The sequence below is a fragment of the Trachurus japonicus genome, chromosome 9, assembly GCF_045865225.1.
Source record: "Trachurus japonicus isolate A0001 chromosome 9, Traja_1.0".
Lineage (NCBI taxonomy): Eukaryota > Metazoa > Chordata > Actinopteri > Carangiformes > Carangidae > Trachurus > Trachurus japonicus.
Genome location: NC_140915.1, coordinates 25,622,102 through 25,632,067, shown reverse-complemented (window position 1 = coordinate 25,632,067; position 9,966 = coordinate 25,622,102). Strand labels below are relative to the sequence as shown.

General features: G+C 42.9%; 1 long non-coding RNA gene across 1 annotated transcript; it reads right to left on the bottom strand.

The window, feature by feature from the left end:
- Nucleotides 1-326: 326 nt before the first annotated feature.
- LOC146981583 (uncharacterized) lies at nucleotides 327-7,977 on the bottom strand. Its single transcript, XR_015036591.1, has 3 exons — nucleotides 7,859-7,977; nucleotides 7,461-7,560; nucleotides 327-1,147 (listed from the first exon to the last, which is right to left on the bottom strand). It is a non-coding gene; the product is annotated as an uncharacterized LOC146981583 (long non-coding RNA).
- Nucleotides 7,978-9,966: the final 1,989 nt, after the last annotated feature.

Here is a 9,966-nt window from a genome sequence, read left to right as displayed (position 1 = left end):
TTCATCTTAACATCCTTCTACCACCCATCCATCCATACATCCATGTAAACACTGATAGAGTCAGTCCATTCACCCAGGCTCAGCTGGCTGGCCCCTGCAGCCCTCAGACATGAGAATGAACTATAGGCGGCTCTGGCTCTCCTGACACTCACATCAAACACTGCTTACTAAAAAGGCATCTATATCAGTAGTGGTCAACTTAGCACGGCCTCTACCTGCACTTCTAGTCCCCCGTCTTCTCTTCATATTAATACACCACTTCCTTTCTCAAACACATTTTCACATTTCACATTTCACATTTAATTTTGTCATTTTCCTGTCTTGTTCTTTCTATTACCCTTCCTCATCCATTGTGCTTTGCTTCTACTCATTTCCACATTTGAAGTCGATGGTGTCGTGCTGCCCTGCAGTGAAAGCCTTGCGTCAATGTGTGTCATGTGAGGACAGGATGCGTGACAGGAAGAGACACAGTCGGAAAGAGAGGCAAAAGTTAACTGTGATCAGCACAGATGGAAGGACACCTGCTCTGAAACTGTGTTAAAAAATTCTGCTTGTCTCCCTTTCATGGCCTCATGCAAACAGACACACATTCACAAACACATGCACGCGGCACCCGACACACAAACACACACACACACTCTGTAACTTCAGAGAGGCAAACTTGGGCACAACATGAAGGGACATCCTTCTCCTCCTCCTCCCATGGTGCAGTGGAGGCAGAGTGACTGATGGGTTGGGGAGAATTGGGAGTCAGATAAAACGACAATATGGAGCCATGGAGGTAGGCCCAAAGGGGGGGGGGGGGGTAGTGGAGAGTCAGAGATGGAAAGAGACAGAGGGGGACAGACAGGGAGTGGTTCACACATTTGCCATCTGTGATAAGTCCAGCAGAGTGGCCTTATCTGTGTTCAGTTGTGTGTTTGCTGGTGGTGAGTGTGGTCCTGCGAGGCTGAGAGGGAGCAGGTCAGCACAGCTACAGGGCAGACGGGGAGATACGTGTTGGGGGCCAAGAGGTGCTCCGTCCTGGTCCACCTCAGGGGCTGTGGCTGGACCAGAGCCTGAGCCGGGTCTGGACTCTTCTGATGCTGTGTTTTTAGGTCCAACACAAATCTAAATCGCAGTCCCAGAAAACAGCCCACATTGTTCTCTGAGGGAAGATGAAACACATCAAAGGTGTATAACCTTGAAAGTGGTGCAGTCAAGAGCAGTTCATTTAATGCTTGGCTAATGAGGAGCAGAAAAAAAAAAATCCCAGTTGTCCCAGCACTTGCAACTGGACTCGCCACATGCTGGAGGCTAATGCTCTCCCTGTGACCTTAGCACACATCCAAGTGTGTGATTGGCTGTATTGTAGAGATAACACCCAGGGCACAGCGAGTCCTTGTGCTGCTCACCATGAATATTAAAGTCATAGTACAATGTTTTTGGAAACACGCCTTTTCACTTCCTCAACTTAACTCGGCATTAAGGCTGAATCTGCATAAGACAAGGTAACAAAATGTGCCCTCAAACCTCACAAATCAGCATGTGTATCTCATTTGTTTTATGCGGTACAAAAACTGCAGTTTTATGGGGAGGTAATGTGCTAAATTTTTTCACAGTGGCATCCTTGGGTTTGGACTAATTATGATATGATGATCGTGGTCACACTGATAGCAAGAAGCCAACCTGGAAGTAGCCTGACACATAATATTAACCTACTTGAGCTTACGTGGGTGCTGGTTGGAAAATTCTTGCTACTGTATTATTAATGCTGTTGAACAGAAAGTCAGGCTAGCAGACGTTTGAGGTATCAATCTAATAATCAAACTTTCAGCAAAAAATCCGATACAGCAAATGTTGAGCTTTGGCTTGAGGATCTTACCCTGAAACCATATACATCATCAAAGAAAAACACACATGCTTGAATCCACAGTAAAAATGGGGCAGAATCAGAGGAGGAAGTGTTGTGAATCTTCAAACAATACATTAGTTCTCAGAGGAGGCTGTGCAATGCAGCCCAGCAGGCAAACACACAGCAAAGCCCATTACCAGTAGTTCAAATGAGGTTCCTGACACCATGCATGTCAATGAGCAGAAGCTGTAGCCCAAGTATATAAACACACACCCACACTGCACACACACGCCCAGACATTCATAAACAAGAACCCACACACGTTGACACAGAAAATCTGGGTAACTCACAAAAATACCCACAATTACATGCACACATCACTATCTCATTTTATTCACTTAGGAGCAGATTCACTATAACATAGCCTACAGGTGTCATTAATGTTTCAAACATGGAAAATTATGCAAACACCCCGCCACGCTGTGGGGGCATGAGCAAGCAGCTCTGCTCATTTAACACACTCCTCCAGCCACTCAGACGGAACCGTCTTCTCGTCTGTCAGTGTTTCGCAGCTTTACGAAAACAAACATCTTGTCAACATCGTGCACTCTCGCATTTACATTAACACACACAGACACACAGACTGGAGGGCGCGAGGCAGAGGCAGACAAAAAAAGCCCGGCTTATAGTCCTAAGGAAAACCAATTTCAGTAAAAACACACACACTCACGTCGACATCTCACACATGAAAGATGATTTCAATGAAGGTTTTCTGCTCTCATCATCTTTTCTGACCCTCTTGGACAGACTGTCCAGCCTTGTGTGCCCAGCAAAACCAATCTGCTCTTATTTCATTTCATCCCAATCAATTCTTTTGCTTGGGTGAACTGACCATAGTGTGTGTGTGTGTGTCTGTACGCCGAGTGTGTGTTGTGTGTGTGTGTCCATCACGCTCGGCGGAGGTCTATGTGCAGGGCCTCAGAATATGAGGTAATCAATCACATCATACTGCCTTAGATTAGAGCCACATCGATCTGGTCTCAGCTCTGACAAACAGCCTGACCTAGAATACATCCACCTGGACAGGGCACACACACACACACACAGCCACACACACACAGCACCTCTTCTCTCGCTGCACTTCCAGCACACATCCACATAGCACCCCCCACCCCGCCCCCTCCCGGGAGTGCACCCTACCACATACACACATACCAGGAATATTTACTGAGAACCGCAGTCTCTCACAGAGCCGTCCGTGTGCAGTAAACAGCCAAGGTGGGATGATTTTCCCAGTGGGTGGCTGTTCATTCGTATGCTCTTTCACTGTCCATCACCTCTGCTGCCCCCATCCACGAAGAGCAAACACTCACACTGCCACAGTTTGACGTGGCAATTCCCTCATTCTTAGACTTGAGAATGTTTCTACTTATGTACATGTGTGTGTGTCTCTGCACTATTGGCTACTTGCACTCATTTTCATTTATTAATGCTATGTATCGTCCCAATCAATGGTCGGCTGTGTGATGAAGGTCTTTGCCTGAGGGGAGAGAGAGCAAATGGAAAAGGCTCTGAGATGTGGAGCGTTCACAGAATCATTAAGTCTGAGCTCAGGCCTCTGTGTGTGCATGTGTGTGTGTTGTGCTTAACAAGTAATCATTAGCACTAGATATGCAGTGAGGGTGTCAGAGTGGTATTCAGGTATTGTTTGAAGATCTCTAGGTGTCTACCCCATAGTGCAAGCGGGAGAAAATCAAAGCCCTGAGTATCTGAGGTATGTGTGTGTATAACTGTGTGCGTGCGTGCGTGTGTGCCAAGCCCGCACCCGCCATTTTAACACAGAACAGAGACAAATACAGCCCAGCAGTGGCAGTGAATGGTGACACTTTCCCACCACCTGTGTTTTACAATATGAAACATGTAAGTAGTTAACTTCAATATGTTTCATTGAATTGGGGCATTGTAAGTCGACAACCCGCTCTGCAAAGTTAACACTGTTTTTCAAAACATAGAAATAAAAAAGTGTGTGGTCCACTTTGAGGACTAGATTGATAACACTGTTCCACATTCTGAAAATATTCTTGTTCACTTATATGGAAGGATAATAATCACACTGATAAAACAGCAGCAGCTTTTTACTGCAAGTTCCCCTCCACACATAAATAAACATTTAAAGTGTGTACTAGGGCTGACCGGTTAATCGTAATGTCATTGTCATTGCGATATGAACATGTGCGATAAACACATTGTAATAGCTTGCCTAAATTGCTATGAGTACGGAGAGGGTTCAATTAACGTTCTGTTTAATTGATTGATTATTCATGTGCAATTTGTTCAATAAAAGTATGATCAAAATATTTGTATCTATTATTCTATCCAGTGTTTCAGGGTACCTTTTAACAGGGTACCTATTAAAGCAGAAAGACTCAGGAACAGTATGGTTATAATGCACACTTCAATATTTTCTCATTAATTGCAGGTCCTATCATCATTGCACACTTTGCTCATATCTTGCAAGGCCTAGTGTGTAATTTGCTGTGGGCTCCAGATGATCACGTAATCTGGGCTCTGGAATATGCAACTGTTTTTGTGTGTGAATTTAAATTATACATGGTCACATAGATGAAAGTTCTTGATTATTATTCAATGAAACAATCAATTTATAATAGATATTGACACTGACATCTCCACCAAGAAAAGTGAGATCATCTATGTCCCTGTCATCACAATCACAATGGTGAGCGTAGTTAGCACCTATAGAGCCAGGCTTGTCGTGTCCAGGCTATAGGGTGAGCTTACCAGCTGCAGACCACTTCAGAGTGTTTTTTGTCTTCTCTCTCATTTTTGGCCAGGAAACAAACGCGTGTAGTAAGATTTCAAATTCAGTTTTATCCCTGTGTGTGTATGTGTGTGTGTGTGTGCCATACTGACCAATCTCTTCACTTGTGAAATGGCTCAATCATGAGTTTTTATCTTTATTCTGATTAACATACTGGAGTTTCAATGATGTCTCCTACCTGATGTGTCCTAGTGAGCAACAGCTGAACTGTGCGAGACCTACAGAGACAGCCGGGTGGATGAGTGACCAATAAAGTTCCTCTGAAGGTTGGAGGACTGACCAATGAGGGAGCAGGACTGATTGGAGGTGATTTACGTCCCTGACATCTTTAACCAAATTACCCGGCATCCCTTGCGGTGTGATTACTGTGATGCTTGTGTGTAAAGTGTGTGTGTGTGTGCGCGTTATTTCATTTCTCCCAAGGCAACAGCTTGTGCAAAACTGGAAGACAGGCTTAGACACAACAAGTAAGACACAAAACTACCAGACAGGAAAATAAGCATCTGTTTGTGAGATTTTTTTTTCTGTGTTGTCTGATTTGTGCTATCTCTGGCAGTTATCACAGTTGTCGTGCCCACTGACCTGTAGGCGAGGCTTAGGCAACATGTTCGGGGTTTTGTGAAGTAATCTCATTGATTGGAGGCCAAGACTACTGTCAGGACATCCGGGAGATTTTCCAAGCATTTGTTTGGTTTCATAAGAATCTAACAAGCTTGGATTTATATCTTGTACCAAAACCATATCACTTCCTTTTAGCAATCTGAACTCGAATACATATTGATCTACACTAGCTCTAATAGGAAAATACAATACAACTGTCTGTGTTGACATGCATTTGATTAACTGGCTCCCTGGTGGCCACTAGTGTGATTTTCCCAAACTAAACCAGTGGCCTAAAGATTTTGAAATGAGCTGAAGGAAGCTTTGTGAAGAAATGTGTTGGTCCTAGTGTTCCCAAATCACATCAAGACATCGTGTGACAAATTGTTATTGAAGAAAGAATATAGAGGGTTCAATATATGGTGTTTTTTGTGGTTCACTCTGAGACCAGCACAGTTTCTATTAGAGCAAACAGGCTCATCTGACTGGAAGCTTGCATGATCCATCAGTTCATTTCAGCCACAGCGCTCTCTCAGCCCTGCTCTTAAAGACAGATAGTGGGAGACTGTCTCATTTCACGCTTGCAGGAGTTAATGCTATTAAAGTAGACACACAGATACACTCAAATGTGCACACACACACACACGGACCCATGAGCACACACAGACAGAGACAAGATGTAGCTGCTATCTGATGGCCTGAACAACGGCAACCTCTGAGATAAAGAACAGCTTTCCTGTTTCAGTGATACACGGCCATGTTCATCCTCTAGTCTAGATGATATGTGTGAGAGAGTCTGTGTGGGTGGTTGTACCTTTGTGTGTGTGTGCGTGTGTGTGTGTGTCAGTGAGCACACATTTGCACCTGCGCTGTGACTGATGCAGGACCAATCCTTCAGTGATCCCATTACAGGAGTCTGACAAGGAAAGGTTTGTGTGTCTGTGTGTCGGTGTCTACGTGTGCACGTGATGGAGAGGATCATCTGAGGACTGCTGTTAGTTAGCCGCATTCTCTATCACTGTGGCATGTTATTATCTGGCCAGGACCTTTGTTACATCACTCATACTTACACATACACACATCCACACGCACAGACACACAAACACGCAAGATTTGTCTTGATATGTTTGTGCGGACATACCATTAACTGCAAGTACTCCATAGTCCTCCTCATCACAACACACGTACAACCCTGAAGACACAGTTTGACATTTTGGGCAACACGCTCATTCGCTTCCTTGTCAGGAGTTGGAAGAGGAATGAAGGTGGTTAGCTTAGCTTAGCATCATGACTGGAAACAAAGGGGAACCTCAGAGTGACGACGCGACTCAGTGATGTCAACAAACAGTGCTATCGTTTAACTCCCTGTAAAACCACAAACTGTGTAATGTGAAACATAATTCAAAAACCCACAGTGGAGCAGTGTTATTAGACAATCCGCCGTAAGCACTGGACAAACATATGATTATTTGCATTTTAAGAGGTTGGAAATGTGTCACTGAAGCTAAAGGGGAAGTCCAGCAAACACTGATGCCTGCAGGTATTATATTGTAGGGTGGTGTAATGGTGTAATCAAACTATAGCCTACACAATAGGATTTATGGGTAATAAATGCAGACTATTATAAAACACCTTATAAGTGCAGCAAAACAGAGGCCTAAAACAACACTTGGGTGTTGCACTGAGTGTACACACTGTGCTGCCAACTAGTCTTTATCTCTATGCAAACCTGCCCTACCAGTACCTTGTTATTCCTGTGCACTGCCTGACAGTGCAGCAGCATTTAAGGCAGTGTAGTCAGCTCCGACTGAGAGACAGCTAAATGATAAATCACTTATATACAGACACACATCCATATAAACTGCACACATACACACAGATAATAATAAAATAATATAATAATCTTCAAACTATGCAGTTAAAACCAAAGTGTAAATCTTACAATCACAACATGTTGTTCTGTGACACTCCTTTACACTTAATCTATCTTCTATATTTAAATAGTAAATAGTGCATATTTATGCTAATTCTTGTAAAATGTTCAGTTACAGATAAATGTACGAAAGAAGCAATCAGTCCTACCACAAGTGTGTGTGTGTGTGTGTGTGTGTGTGTGTGTGTGTGTGTGTGTGTGTGTGTGTGTGTGTGTGTGTGCGTGTGCGTGTGCGTGCGTGTGTGTGTGTGTACCTGTGTCCCACGCTGTGTCAGCTGGGTTTGGAGCAGGTTGAACTTCCCCTCCTCATATTTCTCCTCAGGCCCCTCATTGAGTAGATGCTTGTACCAGCACCTGAGAACAGATTATTGTTTTGGAGACGTACAACAGAGCAGGCAGAGTAAGTAGATCTCTTCTCCTCTGCTCTAATCTAATCAAATTTGATGTTTCCAAACACACGGCAGCTGGCTAAAGGCACAGCAATGATACCCCAGGAACAAAGCCCACGCTTGTTGCTGGAGACTTACCTAAGCTTCTCCAATACCTGCCTCAATTTGGCATTCTCTCCCTGAAGCTTAACACCGACAAGAAAGCAATTTAACGGCCTGAGTGTGTGCTTAGGAGTGGGTGTGTATGTGTGTGTGTGTATTACCTTCAAAATTGTTCATGTCTCTCTGTGGAGCAGACATCCTCTGTGGGCTGACGGGGGGTAAGTTGTCCATGAACCCATATTTGCTCTGCAGAATCACTGCAAGGGAAATTTAAACACCTACAAACAGCACAAACACAAACAACCTTTAAATATACTGTATTTTAGCCCTGTGAAAATATTATTTCTCCTAATTCTCCTAACATCTGTAAAATACATGGACACATACTATCACTTTTCAACTCCCGTGCATTATTAAAACATCATAGGTTATTTCGTTTTTCATGTGAGTGAAATAATAGGGGGAAGGGCCGATAGCTTTGATACGCTATATGTACATCAAATGTGGAGATCACTTCAATTCAGTCCGTACCACAAAGGTCCTGTCATCACTTTAACCTATCCAGCTCTCACTTTCATCTTACTCTAATGAGAGGCTCATTAATTTCTAATCAAAGGATCCTGATTCACTGCAGGTCCATTGAGGATATTCAGTCCTCCATGCACAGAAAGTGCATGGGGTCATCAATTTTTTTTTATTTTTTTTTTAAACAACACATCTAAAGACCAGCGGTCACACGAGTGCTCAATAAACACACAAGGTGCAGGTGAAGCAATCTCAGAACATTTTGGTCACTAAGTAATCACACTTTGAAAAATAAAATCTATGCAGAAAAGACTGGGGTGAAGAGAAAAGAGAAGAGGGAGAAAAAGATGAAATGCTAGGAGGCCTGAAAAGAGAGCTGCTTTGTGTTGAAGCGTGGCAAAAAGTTCCCTTACACACATCTGGAGAGAAGACACTATCTCACTGTGTGTTAGGGAGCGTGTGTATGTGTGTGCTTGTGTGCACGCGCATGCAGGAATGGCCGTTCCGCCACGTTCCAGATAATTCCACACACAGGCGGGTCCACACTCTCCCTCTGTACACCCAACATAGCTCAACTAACACACCATCGGTCACTCTGTGCTTGTGTGTAACTGTCCAGACAGTGAAACGGACGACTGCGCCTGTCTGTCATAGGGTATCTAACGGAAGAAGAAAAAAAATCTGCCTTGAGACTCTCAATCTGCAGCTGCTGAGAGCCAGAGGAGCAAAGTACAAGTTTTATCAGTAAAAAACACATTTGGTCTATCAGTGCAATCAATCATATCTCTACAGACTTCGACCAAGACCCTAAACCGTTAAAATATCATACAAGAGTTGTCATGCTATTGAAGCAGCAGAATATTAAGAGAATTCCTATGAGAAATTGAGTTATAGGATGATATGATAATCTAATCAAAATCAGAGTTGGTCTATTATTACTGGTGTCCAATCAAGTTAGAGTGTGATCATGTGCTCCCATTTGCCGTCAGCAGGGACTGAGAGAGGACATAGTAGAAATGAAGATGAGGTGACTAGGAAAAGATGTGTATGGTTAAAGCATCCAGTCACATTGCAAGAAATTGAGTCATCATGGAAAGAAGAACAAAAACTTCAATAAGTAATTTGTTAAGAATTTATCTCACACATTTTTGTACTTTCAAAAGTGTGATAGTTTGTCAAATTGCTTATATTCATCACACAGGTGAAGAAAATGTTTCATCATCATGTACTGGAGTAATAGAGATTATTCCTTATAGTGTTTTTCTATCAGGTCTAAGATTTTCAGCTGAATAAAATCTATAAAATATTTTTTATATTGTTGAACTGAGCAACATCGTAAAAATAACAAACCCAGTGGTTCGGTTAAAGCTGTACGGCAACAAAGACTAACAAAGCCTTCTGCTCTAAAACACACTTCAGATCACACAAAAGCCCAGGTGCACATACAAGAGGAAAATTATTCCATTTCAGTACTTGACTTAAACCAGAAACAACAATGTGCTGAGACAAAAGACAGCAGCTTTAGTCATCTACCTATGTCACAGTGCCATCTAGCTTTTAAATTAAGAATTGCACAAACAGCACTCTGAATCAACAATTCACCAAGTCTCAAACTCACTGGCTCTTCATGATCTAAAATTAGCAAAATTCAGATATAACAGTTTTAACTAAATGTAATTCAGTGTGAGGTCCGTAATGTTGTTGTATCATGGGGAAGTATCACATAAACTGTGTAGGCCTACAC